We start from the raw sequence: 879 nt of genomic DNA, 5'->3' as shown, positions 1-879 counted from the left end.
CGCGGGCGGGGGGGGGGGGTTCACCCTTTTTTTTCCCTTTTTTTATTTTTTATTTTTTATTTTTTTAGCGGGCTCCACACTCATTTGTGGGGCTTCTGTTAGGGGGGCGGTTAGCCCCTGTTTTCAGACGCTTTTTTCTCTCTCTTTTTTTTTTTTTTTTTTTTTTAGGGTGTATCATTCAAAGTATTGGAACTGAGCGTGTTTACAATAAAAGGAGGGAATTAGCCCAACTACTATATTTTAAATGGAAAGTTTCAAATTCATAAATAAGAACTAATGTATATCACATTTCAAAATTAATAAACAAAGTTTCAAATTTCAAAAATCAGATATTTTAAAATTTTATTTATAAATTAATTTATTGAACATATATTTTACTATTAAATATATTGAAGTCACAATTCTTTGGTCACAGTTATCTTATCAATTAATCGCAGATTAATTTTTAGTTACAACCTATCAAATTATTGGTCCCAACTTATATCTCGATCACAAATCAAAAATTTTATAGGTTAAAAATTATTTTTATTTTGCCGTCAAGAATCGATAATTTTATAGGTCACGGATTATTCATTGATCACAGAATCAAAACTCTTATTGGTCACAATTCATTTATTCATTGTAAATTATTATGTTAATTGGTCACGATTAATTTTTGGATCACAACTTAATCAATTGTAAGTCAGTTACAACTTTTAGATCACATATTCCAAATTAACCAATTATTAGTTACAATCAACCAAATAATTGGTCACAATCATCCAACTCGATCTCATCCCACCCACGACTACTACCGTGACCACTACAACCACCAGCACTATCACCATTCCTGCCACTACCATAACAGAGCACCTTCGCCAAAAGAGCCACCACTACCTT

Source organism: Olea europaea, chromosome 5 (assembly GCF_002742605.1).
Source record: "Olea europaea var. sylvestris chromosome 5, O_europaea_v1, whole genome shotgun sequence".
Classification (NCBI taxonomy): Eukaryota; Viridiplantae; Streptophyta; class Magnoliopsida; order Lamiales; family Oleaceae; genus Olea; species Olea europaea.
The sequence above is the reverse complement of the archived record's forward strand: the minus strand, read 5'-3'. Positions refer to the sequence as shown.